Source organism: Pelophylax lessonae (genome assembly GCF_965119305.1).
Source record: "Pelophylax lessonae genome assembly, chromosome: 4".
Taxonomy (NCBI): domain Eukaryota; kingdom Metazoa; phylum Chordata; class Amphibia; order Anura; family Ranidae; genus Pelophylax; species Pelophylax lessonae.
The window spans coordinates 558,675,086-558,691,146 of NC_138771.1; positions in this window are offsets into that span (position 1 = coordinate 558,675,086).

The following is a 16,061-nucleotide window of genomic DNA, read 5'->3' on the forward strand; positions in this document are numbered from 1 at the left end:
AGGGTTTTTTTTTTTTTTTTTTTTTTTTATGCAGCCTGTGGGCTGAATGAAAAAAAAGAGAACCTAACAGAAATCACCACAGGAATATTGTGTAGTATTACACACCATTAACCGCCCAAACAGCCACCCACTGAATTTAATGGTGGGTATACATGACAAAGTTCCATGTATACCTAAAAGGTATTTTAACTGCAGTGCTGAAATCAGCCTACCACAGCTGCTGCCATCAGAGGTATCCATATATGCTGTGTGCAAACGTGTTTGTATCAGAATATATAAAATCAACGTGGCAGCCGACGGGTACCTGCAAGAGAAACAGGTTAGCAAAAGAATGAAAAACAAAGTACAGTAAAAGTACAGTAGAAAGAGTAGAAGAACATAAAAAAATGATTGACACAGCAACTGTTTTTGGTTTTTTTATTTTTTTTTGGAACACTTTTTTTTCTGTGAACTGCGATTTTCCAGCTTGGGTCTCTCAAAATGTCGATAGCCATCGAACATCTTTCGATACCCTGTATTTGTGTGCCCTACACTATGTCGTGCTGTACCCTACACTAATACTCTACTAGTGTATGGTAGCGCTCGAAACATTCCCCGATGCAGAGACCAGGTTGGTCAGGACATCTGGAACAATAATAGTGGGTGTCACGCCTAAATCCGCGCCTGCTACAGACACGACATCTTCTTTGGGGGTGAGTTTGGGTAGGGGTATGCGGGAGGACATGTGGAAAATGTCTCTCATGCAGCCGGCTCACTGCATCTGGAAGGGGAAGTTGGGGCATGCCTCCTGGGTACAGGTAGGCAAGGATGATCGCTTCCTGGAATTCTCAGAAGGATCCAGTTCGTCCTGACGCCCTGTATAGGACAAAGGCGTTCAGCATAGCCAATTGGAATAAATAAACAGAGACTTTTTTGTACCAGCGTCTGGCTTTACGGGCAACTAAATATGGCGCCAAAAGCTGGTCGTTAAGGTCCACCCCTCCCATATTAAGGTTATATTCGTGGACACAGAGGGGTTGCCGTAGGAATTTGGATCGTCGTGTGTGCGTGAAGGGAGGACAGAACAAAAACATCCCGTGTATCCCTCCACTTCACTGCAAGCAATTTGTCCGTTTTCAAGCAGGCTCTCTCCCCCCTACTAAGACGGGAATTTACAAACCTTGGGGGAAGCCCCGGCGATTAGGTCACACGTTGCCACATGCGCCAATTTGTAATTCAAGAAGATGACTAGATAGTGGCATGCTTGTGTAGAAGTTGTCCACGAACAAATGGTACCCCTTTCCGGATAAGAGTGAAACCAAGTCCCAAACTATCTTGCCGCTGCTCCCTATGTAGTCTGGGCAGTTAAGGGGCTCCACAGTGCTATCTTTTCCCTCATAGACCCGGAAACTAACTGTATAGCCTGTGGCCCTGTCACAGAGCTTGTACAGCTTGACCCTGTACTTGGCACGCTTGCTGGGGAGGTACTGTTTCATAGCAAGGCGGCCAGTAAACTTAAGGTACTCGTCAACGTAGACAACTTGTTCGAGCGTACGCAAGGCTTCAAATCACTGATTGAAGTGGTCTATGAGGGGCCGAATTTTGTGGAGCCGATCATATGCAGGGTCTCCCCGAGGAGGACAGATTTCATTGTTGCTGAAATGCATAAATCGCAGAATTTGCTCGTATCTCGCCCTGGATATGGAGGCAGAATACATGCGCATATGGTGAAGTGGGCTAGTGGACCAATATAGCCGCAATTCACTCCGTTTGGTTATGCCCATGTTGAGGGAAAGGCCCAGAAAGATTTTAAATTCGGTAACCATTATAGGTTTCCAGCCGAATGGTCTGGCAAGGGGCAAATTTGGGTTGGCGGTGATAAATTGTTGTGCATATAAATTTGATTGATCCACAATAGATCCGAAAAGATCTTCCGTGAAGAACAGCTCAAAAAAGTTCAGGGGCGTAAAACCAGCTGTCTCCACGTGGATTCCAGGTTGGGCAGTGAATGGGGGAAGTACTGGCGCTGTAGAATCAGTGGGTTGCCAATTTGGATATGCCAGCACATCAGGGAGGGCACTATGGGCTCTACAGGCCTGTCTTCGAATACGCGGTGGCTGCGGGCCACTACTCTTGCTAGCCACCGCACCAGCTTCAACTGCACTTATGGGACTCGCCACGTCTTCAAGTATTACTGCAGTGCTGGTTGTACTAGGTCCAGGGTGTACTAGGCCGCTGGCGCTTGCCAGGCCGCCAGAAGGATGAGCGGCACTAGTACAGACACTCTGCTCCATACGAGAACCCTGCGATTCCTGCATCTCAACAACTCCAGAATGGGGTCGGGTACACCTGGGTCTAACAGGGACCCATCTGTCGTCGGAGCTATCTGTCAGGGAGCCGCTGCTGTCATCAGGTTTGTATACTGACCCTGATTCTGCCAGTGAGGCTTCCCCATCGCTCTCATCTGACATGGTCAGTATACTATAAGCCTCTGCACTACTGTACCAACATTTGGACATTATGGTAACTAAATTTACCGGTAGAGTAGTGTGACTCACAGGTAATAAAAGCACCTGGTTGTCAAGGGCTATTTCAAGCACTACCAAAAAAAACTTCTAATGCTTGCACAGATCATTTTCAGGGGGTTAAATCTTTATTGGGGGGGTGGAGGGTATTTTAAGTGAAAAAGGGAGGGCCGCAAGCGCTACACCTGGTCACAAATCACACTTATACGGGTATATAGGAAAATGCTATATACTGTATACAGTGTGTGTTGTGACAGGGGGTGTAGGGGTGATCAGGGGGGGATCAGAGGGTTAAATCTTTATTGGGGGGGTGGCGGGGACCCTAAACCTACTTGGGACAGAAACTAAGTCGCTAGCGCTAACTCAAGTCACAATCGCACTAATACAAAATACAGAAAAACAGTATATTACGTTTGTATTAGTGTGCAGTGTGACAGGGGGGAAGGGGTTAACTGGGGGTGATCAGGGGAGGATCAGGGGGTTAAATCTTTATGGGGGGTGGTGGGTATTTTAAGTGAAAAAGGGAGGGCCGCAAGCGCTACTCCTGGTCACAAATCAAACTTATACAGGTATATAGGAAAATGCTATATACTGTATACAGTGTGTTGTGACAGGGGGTGTAGGGGTTAACTGGGGGGGTGATCGAGGGTTAAGTGTGCCTATGTAAGTGTATGTGGGTGTGCTTGGTGCAGTACTCACAGTTTAGATGTGCTCTCTCCTCTCGATGAATCCAAAAAGGATCATGGGAGGGGAGAGCACGTCTTTTCTGAGCCTGTGTTTACATTACACAGGCTCAGAATAGAATCTAATTGGGCAGGACCGATAAACAGGTCCAGGCCAAAAATCATTAGCCTGGACCTGATGACTGATCGGTTCTGAACCCAATCAAGCCATCGGCGGCGGCGGGGAATGAGCGAGACGTAGTCCTAAATCACTTTGCCTGCACGGGGCTGACCGCCGCAGTAGGTAGTCGTGCGGCGGTCAGCAGGTGGTTAACAGGGACTCAGACAGCAAAATAAAAAATAAGCCTGACAGGTATTCAAAACCCTCTGCCCTCTGTCCAAAACTAAAAAAAAAAAAAAAAAAAATGTTTGCCTTTAGTTATACTTAAAGTGGATGTAAACCCAATTCATGAAATTTGACCTGGGCACATATATCTGTAGTGTTTTTTTATCTCTCTCCAAAACTCTAAGTCCTGTGTCTTTATTTTGCTCCATTCTTCTGTTAACAGCAGGATAACTTCTGACAAGTTCTCCAAGACGGGGGATAAAAACAGCTGAAAATTAGTGTCGGGTGGGTGCTATAAATAGATTTGCAGAGAGCTGGTCTATTCACAGCACAGCTCTGCACATTCCTTCCTTCTTCTGCCTACGTAGAGTGGGGGTGTGTGCCTTTACTCCAATCAGCTGTCACACAGTGTATGCCAGGCCTAACACAATGTATACTTTCTAAACAGTATATAAAGCTGAAGACAGCAGATATACAAATAAAACATATGTAGGGAGATTCGTTTCATCTCTGTGTATCATCTGAGGTTGCTCACTTCAATGGGTATAGGAGAGGGTTTACATCCACTTTAAGGAGTGTACACCCCAGCCTCCAAATGTATGTCCACTAAAACTTGGCTTGCCTAAAATAAAAAAATGACTTTCTCAAATGCTTTATGTATGTATAGCTGCTGTTAACATTTTTAAATGTATATATAATGTATGTGACACTGCTATGTTTAAACAATATTCTTTTTCTTCTTTTGAAGTGGGGTCATCCTGACACAAGGCCAGAGATATTTCATTAAACCACAGAACCTGGCAGATGGAATGCATGTTGTATATGAGGAGGAAGAAGGAAGCCCCAAAACCTGTGCAATGACAGATGAATATCAGGAGGGACCTGTGTTAGCTCAGGAGGTGTTACCTACTAATAATATGGTGAGATAATGAAAAATACTTAGATGAGACACTAGATATTGTTTATAGAAGAAGAGCAACCCCATGTTGTATGTCATTCCATATTGGCCCATGTTACACTTACCTGCTTTGTGCAATGGTTTTGCACAAAACAGCCCCAATCTTCCTCTTCTTGGGTCACCCACTGGCACTCCTGACTCTCTCCTCTCCAGACCTAGCAACTTGCTAGGGGGGCACCCACGTGGGCACACTCCTGAGCTGGCTCTGTGTGTCGATAGACCCAGAGCAGGACTCAGCCCCGCCCTGCGCCCTCTCCCTCCACACTGGCTGTGATTGACAGCAGCGAGAACCATGCTGTGTCTTAGCCTGTAAGGAAACTGAGAAAGAACCTCCCATGGGACTTTGTTGCAGCCAAAAAAACCTTAGTTCAAACAATCATTAAAATGCAAATAGTTTATTGTACAAAATAGATTAAATGGTATGGACTGGATACAAAAAGCCACACTTCAGCCCTGTGAGTGAGCTACCTTATGAGTGACTCGGAGTCACACATTAGATTGCTCACTCACAGGGCTGAAGTGGGACTTTTTGTATCCAGTCCATACCATCTCCTTAGGCTGCCTTTATACCATTGGCTGGGTTGCTGGGTGAATGATTTATTCATATTGGGCTTTCCACATTTGCCAATCCCCCTCCCATTGATTCCTTGTGGGATTTGTGGTCCTGCCGTACTGTTGGGATCTTCTTGAGATGTGTTGAAGCAATTTTACGCCTTGCCAATTTGTTCTATCTGTCTCCACCTGATATCCCTGAGGAAGACTGACTACAAAGGAAATGCATTAGAAAATTTGGTGGCAATGATCAGTTGATGTATGGTGTATAATGTGTGTGTACCCGCACTTAGGGATGGTTTCTCAACAGATGATTATTTAAAAGGTGATTATTTAACCACTTTACCACCGGAGGATTTTGCTGTCTTCCGTCCAGGCCACTTTTTGCGATTCGGCGCTGTGCGACTTCAACTGACAATTGCGCGGTCGTGCGACGCCGTACCCAAACGAAATTTACGTCCTTTTTTTCCCACAAACAGAGCTTTCTTTTGGTGGTATTTGATCACCTGTGCGATTTTTACTTTTTGCGCTATAAACAAAAAAAGAGCGTTTATTTTGAAAAAATAACAATATTTTTAACATTTTTTTATATGAAATTCCCCCCAAAAAAGATGTAAAAACCAATTTTTTAAAAATTTTTTGGCCAATTTGTTTTATGCTACATATGTTTGGTAAAAAAAATCGCAATAAGCGTATTTTGATTGGTTTGCGCAAAAGTTATTGCGTTTACTAACAAAGGGAAAGATTTCTGTCATTTTTGGTGTTTTTTTTTTTAACGCGTAATGGCGGCGATCTGCGATTTTTTTTGCGGGACTGCGACATTGCGGCGGACAGATCGGACCCTTGACTGGCATTTTTGACACTTTTGGGGGTACCAGTGACATTACTGCAGTAATCAGTGCTATATATATATGCACTGTTACTGTAAAAATGACACTGGCAGGGAAGGGGTTAATTTTATTGGAGAGGGAGGGGTTAATGTATGCCTGGTGCTTACTGACGTGTAGGGGGGGAGGTGACTGTGTGAGTCATGGACAGATCGGATGTCCAGCTATGCTGAACAGTCCGATCTGTCACTCCCTGTCACTATGGAGATCCGCCCGCTGTGTTTACACACAGCGGGCGGATCTCCAGACTCGATCCCCGACGATCGGGTAAGAGCAGCGGCAATCGCCGCTGCTCCTCCCCTGGCCCGACTCCCGCTGTGAATGAAAACAGCGGGAGCGAGCCTCCGGCGGCGCGCAAGCGCCGCCCAGAAGGGGGAGTGTCTGACGACGTTAATACTACGTCGTCAGACGATAACGAGCCACTCTGCCGCAGTAGTATTACTGTGAGCGGTTCTAAAGTGGTTAAAATAGCTGCTGCTGATTACAGAGGTATAGGCCTCACAAAATGGTTAATATGATGTTGGTATCAGCGCTGCTTATACTAGAAATACTCTCAATCTACCAGTGCTAAAACAATATATTCTAAAGTGCAATACAGGAAAATATACAATTCATCAAAAATGAAACATTAATCAAACAATTAAAGTGTAAATGTAAAATATTCTTTGTGCTTATAAAGTGACAGTGCTTAAATGAATATTCCTTCCGTGCTTTCAAAGTGCCAGTACTTTATGCATAATTCGGTGAATCACTCTGTGCTCCCCTCTTGAGTCCTACTCACCAATAGTGTAATAAGAATCAGCATATAGTGCTGTATAAGCACTGAGGATATTGGAGATAATCCTCCTTCTCCCTTCCGCTCCTGGACTCAATTAATGGTGAGGAAAATGGTACCATTCCACATAGTATGCGGTTAGGATAATATTCTTCTTATCTCCATTATTAGGCTCACAGTAATATATATGGTGGAAATGAGAGAGGAAATCTCATAGCGTAAGACTGTATCATTTATTTAAAATATGAAAAACAAATCCACTTGCAAAGTTTAAAAGCAATAACAAGTGATGGTTACTCGTGGTGGACGACGCCGCCGCAGCGTGCGTTCCAACCACCAGATATGATGTCACCAATCGGTCCCCTGCTTTACGCGTTTCACCCCTCCCACTGGGCATCTTCTGAAGCTGGGGTGGCCTATGGCTGTCTACCTTTTATGTTGTTAACTCCTCCTATTACACCTCACCTCACACTACTACACCTGGTGTAGTAGGAGGAGTTAACAACATAAAAGGTAGACAGCCATAGGCCTCTTAGTTTTTTTCTGGATGCTAAAGTGAAGACAGGGATGAAACCATCAAACATGCCCAAACAAGAAAATTGTCACCAGCACCTCTATGCATCACAAAGTCTTTTTACATTAGGACATTAAAAATTCCTCACAAACCAATGTTTTGGGACCATGCTGGATCCCTTTGTCAAAGTATAATGACTTTTGCATTCTTTGCATGAGCTGGCTCTTCTATGGCGCTCTGTTTTGTGAGCTATGGTAAGCTATGACACACTGCTTTGTGTATGGCATTCCTTACTTATTATACTTACTGTAGATGGTTTTATCAGATGTTTCCACACTTAGAGAAATAGTATGCAGCGTCAACAGTTTACATAAAAAAATCAGTAGTAACAATGGAGCACTTGGAACCTTTGGCCTGGGAAGAGGGGGGCGGGGGGGCATAGACAACACTTGTTCATGGTAGAGACGGATGTTTGTGGGCTAAAGAAAGGGTATTGCCCAGCTTGTTAGTTTTCCACATTGATAGGTGGTAATGGAGAAATGTGGATGTTTTTAAAATACGTGGCCTGTTGTAAGGAATCAAAGGATGAGGACCACACTCAGTGGCGTACCTAGAGCATTTGGCACCCGGGGCGGATCCTATATCTGGCACCCCCCCCCCCCCACTTTAAAATGTAAAAACACCCGCAAAAAATTGTAATGTCTCCAAGAATATTTATTGCACAAATTTCCCAGCCCCCCTATCACAGTGCCCTTTGCAGTCTGCCCCCCCCCCCCCTGTCTCTCTAATCACAGTTCCCCCTTTTGCACTCTCTGCCTCCCTACCTTTGGCATAGACAGATAGCTAATACTATTATCAATGTGTTTAAGTTTGAGTAGGAGATTGGAGACATGCTAAAGGAGATAGTCAGAGACTGAGGACATGATGCAAGAGATGGTAAGAGACTACGGACCTAAAACAAAATAAATCAGATACTGAGGACATGATACAAGAGATGGTCAGAGACTGAGGACATGATACAAGAGATGGTCAGAGACTGAGGACATGATACAAGAGATGGTCAGAGACTACGGACCTAATACAAGAGAAATCTGATACTGAGGATATGATACAAGAGATGGTCAGAGACTACGGACGGGATACTAGAGATGGTCAGAGACTGCAGAAAATACACAGGAGATGGTCAGAGACTGAGGACATGATACAGGAGATGATCAGAGACTGTGGACATGATCCAAGAGATGGTTGGTCAGAGACTGAGGACATGATCCAAGAGATGGTCAGAGACTGAGGACATGATCCAAGAGATGGTCAGAGACTGAGGACATGATCCAAGAGATGGTCAGAGACTGAGGACATGATCCAAGAGATGGTCAGAGACTGAGAAGAGCATTAGGGGGGCCGGAGAGCACAGGGCAAGCAGAGAGCACTGGAGGAGCTGAAGGGCGCGGGGGGGGGGGGGGGACTGGAGAGAATTAAGAGGGGTTTGAAAAGCATTGTAGGGGGGTTGGAAGGCGCAGGGGTGGAACTCACTGAGGGGGGAGGCAGAGAGCACAGGGGGGTGGAGAGCACTGGGGGAGCCAGAGAGCATAGGGGGGAGATGAAAAGCACTGCGGGGAGCTGAAGAGCACTGGGGGGCTAAGGAGCGCTGGGGGGCAAGAGCACTGAGGGGTTAAGAGCACTGAGGGTGTTAAGAGCAAGGGGGGTGTTAAGAGCAAGGGGGGTGTTAAGAGCAAGGGGGGTGTTAAGAGCAAGGGGGGTGTTAAGAGCAAGGGGGGTGTTAAAAGCAAGGGGGGTGTTAAGAGCAAGGGGGGTGTTAAGAGCAAGGGGGGTGTTAAGAGCAAGGGGGGTGTTAAGAGCAAGGGGGTGTTTAGAGCAGGGGGGTGTTTAGAGCAGGGGGGTGTTAAGAGAAGGGGGGGTGTTAAGAGAAGGGGGGGTGTTAAGAGAAGGGGGGGTGTTAAGAGCAAGGGGGGTGTTAAGAGCAAGGGGGGTGTTAAGAGCAAGGGGGGTGTTAAAAGCAAGGGGGTTGTTAAAAGCAAGGGGGGTGTTAAAAGCAAGGGGGGTGTTAAGAGCAAGGGGGTGTTTAGAGCAGGGGGGTGTTTAGAGAAGGGGGGGTGTTAAGAGAAGGGGGGGTGTTAAGAGCAGGGGGGGGTGTTAAGAGCAGGGGGGGGTGTTAAGAGCAGGGGGGGTGTTAAGAGCAGGGGGGGTGTTAAGAGCAGGGGGGGTGTTAAGAGCAGGGGGGGTGTTAAGAGCAGGGGGGTGTTTAGAGCAGGGGGGGGTGTTTAGAACAGGGGGGGTGTTAAGAGCAGGGGGTGTTAAGAGAAGGGGGTGTTAAGAGAAGGGGGTGTTAAGAGCAGGGGGGTGTTAAGAGCAGGGGGGTGTTAAGAGCAGGGGGGTGTTTAGAACAGGGGGGGTGTTAAGAGCAGGGGGGGTGTTAAGAGCAGGGGGGGTGTTAAGAGCAGGGGGGGTGTTAAGAGCGGGGGGGGGGTGTTAAGAGCAGGGGGGGTGTTAAGAGCAGGGGGGGGGTGTTAAGAGCAGGGGGGGTGTTTAGAGCAGGGGGGGGTGTTTAGAACAGGGGGGGTGTTAAGAACAGGGGGGGTATTAAGAGCAGGGGGGGTGTTAAGAGCAGGGGGGGTGTTAAGAGCAGGGGGGGTGTTAAGAGCAGGGGGGGTGTTAAGAGCAGGGGGGGTGTTTAGAGCAGGGGGGGTGTTAAGAGAAGGGGGTGTTAAGAGCAGGGGGGGTGTTAAGAGCAGGGGGGGTGTTAAGAGCAGGGGGGGTGTTTAGAGCAGGGGGGGTGTTAAGAGAAGGGGGTGTTAAGAGCAAGGGGAGGGGGGGGGCTGGAGAGCACTAGGGGGCCAGCAAGTTGTATAGGAGAGGGGATGGGACAGCTGCATATAGATGATTTGATCTTTACATATTCCTCCTGCTGCCGCTAACTGACTGCAGGAGGGAGAGGAGAATCTGCCATTCAACGGCAGCAGGAGAAATACGGAAAGATGAATCCTTCTATATCCAGCTGTCCCATCTCCTCTCCAGTCCAGACAGTCACACAGACACACAGGAGGAGGCTGCTCAGTGCTCACCTTCTTCCCGCCGGCCGCCGCCCCCGCGAGCAGCGCGGACTTTAGAAACTGCAGCTCCTTCACACTGACATATTCCGAGCAGCCTGACACCCCCCCAGTGCGTGGCACCCGGGGCGGCCCGCCCCCCCGCCCCCCCCGTAGGTACGCCACTGACCACACTTAATTCACTATTTGACCTTGGTAATAGATGGGTGCTTGTAGTGACTGTTGCAGATTGCCCCGCACAAATCACAGGAAAATGGTGAGACTTTGCAAAAGAGCGCTTGTGGTGTCTCACTGGCTTATTATAACACACATTTTTGAATCTTTCAGCATCAATTTCCTTTGTGGTTGTTGGTATCTGGCCATTTGCCATCTCAGCACTGCAAAGCTAGTAGGTGATTTCCTTTGCCCAGTACTGCAATTCTAGATCTAAACAGGGAGCAGGCAGCTATGTAATGCCCAGCCACTGTCACTGACTGTAGGACCCACTCTAGTTCATGTCTGAATTGTGAATTATTAGCACTCAGGAAAACCAGACCAACATATATTATGAGTGCTGGCCCAGGGGGGCCACCTGTCTCCCAGCCCAGCTCTATCCTGGGTTGTGGCCATGCTGACACACATTTCATTCTTTCCATATATTGTCATAAATATTGAACAAATATATATTTATATATGAATCTCCACGCTCTAACACTAGCCTATCTAGCCCTGTAAAGAAGAAATCAGTATACTTACTGTGACAGAATCCGGACACCGCGACTGGGTATATCCACCAGTAACCTGCTTCCTAAGTTCTGGAACACGGGATCCGTGAATCTGGCTATAGTTACCCCAAGAACTAGACGGTACAAGTTTTGGAGTCAACCAGAATCAAAACTGTTTATTCAAAACACATGCACACAGATATATACAATCTGACAACCCCTCCCCCTTAGCCACACAAACATACAAATCCCATAATAAGCTTACTATAGGCAGACAGGAACAATAGAACAATGGAATGCAGGTATTCAACAACAACAAACCCCCACCCCACTAGCAAGAGTCTGATTAGTGCAGAGCAGACCCGACTGGGGTTCTTGGTCACCCTGTGCCCCTAGAAGACACAGGGTGACTTACACATAGGAAGGACTGGGGAAACTGGACGATGAGTCTCCCAACCTCCCTAAAACAATCTGGGTTCCACAAGCCCCCCAACCAAAGTGACTCACGTCACATATTTCACCTTTCGGCAGGAGACTAACACAGAAGGAGACCCCAAACGGGGTGACTTCGAAGTTAGTCCATAGTTCCAGTCCCCCAATGTCTGCTCTGCACCAACACAGTACCCCAAACAAATTGTCCAGAACAGATCACTACTCACCCAGCCAACCTCTGCCTCTCATAGAACACAACCCCTGCTGGGGAGAAGTGTGGACTGGTCCTTCTCCCTGGAGTCCATTTAGCCACTGGAGAGAAGACAGGGTGACTGGGCTCACTGCATCATGCTGTTGGGGATCTGGGCCGACTACCCAGCATCCCTGGGGTACCCAGGTGGAGACAGTAGTCTCATATACTTTTTCTCGATAAAATTCTGCCAGTGCTTGTACAACAAGGCTGACATCCTCCTGTCCCAATGCCAGACCTTTTTCTGGGGTTGTGTAAGTGGAAACCAAAGTCCCATCCACTACCACAGGAAATCCATCTTCTGTTAGTTGGGGGCAGAAGTCAGCAGAACTCTGCCCTGTTGCCAGCTCTTCTGCTGGATTGCTGCCAGTGAATACCGCAGTCCCATCCACTGATATCAGCTCAAGCTGCAGTTGTGAGGTGCCGATTGCATTCTCTCCCTGGAGCTTCTGCAAAGGTGACTGTTGTGGGCAGAGGCCAGTAGCGTTCTGCCCAGCTGCCAGCTGTTCCACTGGGAAGTATATTGAAACATCTGTGACCTTGCACAAATCCTTCAGGGCCACCGATTGTTGTATGCAGGAGTCCACAGCACCATGCTCTGAAGTCAGCTCTTCTGCAGGAGGCTCACCAGGTTTTTCCTCAATAGAAAAATCTATTAAATCTCCAGTCTCTGGTGGTGTCTGGGAATCGAGATTCACCATCTCCTGTCTGTGGACTCCAGAAGATGTTACTGGTGCTGGGCAGAGGCTAGCAGAGCTCTGTCCTGTTGTCAGCACTTCAGCTATGGGAACAGCAATCTCCGGACTTTCCACTGCCGACTCATAGGCATGCTGCTGAACGTGTTCCAGCAGTTTCCTGTATGCCCTTTCCAGATGCTGTTCTTTCCTTAGCAAGTGTTCTAGATCAGGTTCAAGCTCTGAGACCCCTGTGAGACCGAGCATAGCCTCTCTGTATTCTCGCAGGTCCTCAAGGGTAGGTTCCCCTTCGTCACCAAACACAAACACATCTGTAAGGCTCTCCCACAGCAATCCAGGGCCACCAAAGTCATATCCCTCCAGAGAGCATTCTGATGTCTCTCCTAAATATTTCTGCTCTGCATGTCATTGCAGAGCCCGATACTGATTGTCCAGCTCTATCTCCTCCTGGACCAGCCTGTCCAACTCGGATACCCATTGCTCCTGGGGCTGCTCTCCCAGGAATGCCATCCACAACTTCAGTTGATCACTGGCCCATTCCCCAGGGGTTGGAAAGCACTTGCCCTGGTGTATACCAGCAAGTTGGAAGGCTCCACTCCAGAGCCCCACCCGAATCTGCTGCCTGAGCTCCAGGTATTGATCTGCAGATACCGTCCTGGGGTATACTGAAAGTGCGATCCACAGCACCCCCTCAAACTCTAATGCCAGGTCCATATCTCCGTTGTAGCGACCAAAGTCTGCTATCCCGATCTTGGATCCCGGTGGAGGTTTGAATGTCCCAGACTGCAGGAAGCATCCCACCGCTTGCCACCAATGTGACGGAATCCAGACACCGCGACTGGGTATCTCCACCAGCAACCTGCTTCCTAAGCTCTGGAACACGGGATCCGTGAATCTGGCTATAGTTACCCCAAGAACTAGACAGTACAAGTTTTGGAGTCAACCAGAATCAAAACTGTTTATTCAAAACACATGCACACAGAGATATACAATCTGACAACCCCTCCCCCTTAGCCACACAAACATACACATCCTATAATAAGCTTACTATAGGCAGACAGGAACAACAGAACAATGGAATGCAGGTATTCAACAACAACAAACCCCCACCCCACTAGCAAGAGTCTGATTAGTGCAGAGCAGACCCGACTGGGGTTCTTGGTCACCCTGTGCCCCTAATAGACACAGGGTGACTTACACATAGAAAGGACTGGGGAAACTGGACAAGGAGTCTCCCAACCTCCCTAAAGCAATCTGGGTTCCACAAGCCCCCCAACCAAAGTGATTCCCGTCACACTTACCTTTTTTGAAGTCGATCTGACCTGATCAAATGCTAAGTTGTCAGCCGGGGGGATTGCCGTGGAGGTGGTGCAGAGGACACAGCCGACAATGGAAGCCCCATAGTAACTCAATGGGTGACGCCACTTCCCGTTTATTTCACAGCTGTTGTTAGCCGTGTCCCCTGCAGAGCTGCTGCCGCTGGAGATCGGGTTGGATCGGCTTCAAAAAAAGGTATGTATACAGATTTCTTCTTTACAGGGCTAGATAGATTAGTATTAGATCATGGTGATATATAGATGCAGGGGATTTTAGTTTTGGGGTGGACTTATCCTTTAAATGACTCACACAGCAATTACCAGATCACATACAAGTTTTCACAATCCAGACTCATTACATAAGGGTAAAAGGTAAAATACACATCAGGTTATAGTAACATTCACAAAGAAGCAACAGTAACAGGGGTACATAAACTCTCAATTCCTTCTCCAAAGACATAAAATTCACCCATCCACCCTGGGAAGAAAGATAGAACACAAAGAGGTGAGGAGGGGGGGGGGGGGAGTGGAAAAAGGTGGGGGGGAGGGTGGAGAGATGGAGAAGGGGAGGGAGGATCAAAAAATGGTATGGAGAAGGTGAGAAGGAAAAGTAGGAAGAAGAAGGAGAAGAACTTGAGCCATTTCCGAACCCGATCTGCAAAGGAGATTTTACCCATCAGTAGGCTCAGTCGGACCATGAGCATCAATCCAGGTGGACCATACTTTGTCAAACTTCTTGGGACAATTTCTACTTTCTACTTTCATAGGTTCGTTTATACAATGGCAAAACTGCATTTACCGCAGACACCTAGTCACACTAGTTAGCGTGGCGAATATTGATATATTTAGGATTTTTTTCCCCAAGCTTTCCCCACTGTGAGACCAATAATTACTTTCTCAGAGTAGATTGAAGCTTTTATAAAACAATTGTTTGCCATGCACTGTGAAACAATTGATAGTTTCTTATGTGGAACGTGTAAACAAATGATTGCTAGTTATTGAAAGTATCACACTGACAATATTTAATGTATTTCAACTTTATAGGAAGAAATTAACAATCTTCTGAATGCACAAAAGTATCTAGAACTGTATGTGGTTGCTGATATATCAATGGTAAGTATTGCGTTTTATTTTAAACATATGAGTATGAGATGAAATGAAATTATGGCATTGAAATTTTTTTTGTTGATATTCTTCCAATTTTGTTTTTCAGTATCATAAATATGGCAATAATACCCAAGCTGTAAAAGACAAAGTATTTGCAATAGTTAATGTCATGAATGTGGTGAGTAAACTTGGGGTGGGCAGTTAGAGAGTTGGTTAAAGGGAGCAGTGTGTAAGATCTGAATGGAAGTCAGAGACTGGAGGACTGTTTGTGAACTGAAGGAAGAAACATCACTAATGCAGCCACTAAACACCCCAAGGGGTTAATTTACTAAGACTGGAGCACTCAGAATCTGGTGCAACAGTGTGTAGTAGCCAATCAGTTTCTAACTTCAGCGTGTTCAATTAAAGTGGTTGTAACCCTTAAAAAACAAAGAAATAAAAAGCTCCTGTCCCTTTAAGGCACGAGATATAGCACAGTGCTTTTGCCATGTCAATCGCTCCTTTCTACATTGCACAATACCTGGTTGATCCTGCCTGTTCCTGTCTTTTCCTGTTTAAACTGACCACCTTTATCATGGCTGCTGATCCCTGATAGTGTGGTCAGTTTACTCACCTCCCTCACCCAGCTCTTCTCAGTGTCTCTGCATCTCTTCCTCCCTCTCTACCTGTCTCTTCCATAGTCTGTGTGTGAGCCGATCCTCCTGAAGCTACTCCTCCTCTCCTCTTTGTTAAACATGCAGTGTCTCCCACAGTCTTTTATTTTTGGAGACAGCAGGTTATAGATCAGTTTTGTTGCTTTCACATGAAAATCATTTTAAACAATTTTAAAAACTATATTTATTGAACTACATTTTCCAAATACTAATTATTTACTATTTTTGTTATACAGTGAGATTGATCATTTTAATATCAAGGCTAGGTTAATTCAATTGAATGACTGATCCTTCCTTCAACCAATCGACCAATCTTTTTTTTTATTGATCGATCCTTCCTTCGATCGATTGATCCTTCCTTTAATTGATTTTTTGATCTTTCCTTTGATCGACTGATCCTTACTTTGATCAATTGATTGATCCTTCCTGCAATCGATCAACCGATCCTTCCTTACTTTGATCGTTCCTGCGATCAACCAGCTGATCCTTCCTGCGATCGACCAACCAATTTTTCCTTCGACCAGTACTTCCATTGATCGATTGACCGATCCTTCCTTTGATTGATTGACCCTTGATTTGATTGATTCTTCCTTTGACAAATTGATCCTTCCTTCCTTGGATCCTTCCTTCCTACCTTT